The sequence below is a fragment of the Saccostrea cucullata genome, unplaced genomic scaffold (assembly GCF_032062105.1).
Source record: "Saccostrea cucullata isolate Sc308-1 unplaced genomic scaffold, CSIRO_AGI_Scuc_v1 ctg15688, whole genome shotgun sequence".
Lineage (NCBI taxonomy): Eukaryota > Metazoa > Mollusca > Bivalvia > Ostreida > Ostreidae > Saccostrea > Saccostrea cuccullata.
The window spans coordinates 2,182-2,500 of NW_026917969.1; positions in this window are offsets into that span (position 1 = coordinate 2,182).

Here is a 319-nt window from a genome sequence, read left to right on the forward strand (position 1 = left end):
GTGTATAGTTATGATTAGCAATGGTGCTTCTTTCAAAATTGTGAATGCCATAGCATCTAGCTTAAAACACGAACCAAATTCAATCATTTGAAAGTTGTTGCATGATGCTCAGGTGACCTATAAGGCCCATGGGCCTCTTGTTATTTGAATAATGCAAAAATTTTCAAAATTCGATATCTTTTCAAAACCCCTGGTAACACATGCTGATTTTTTGTCTAAAAACATGTAATGATAATATTATAAGTTTAAATTTAGAATATCTTGGAAAATTATCAGTAGGTAAGGTACGTTGCCTATGTCCTTAAAATGTAATTTTACC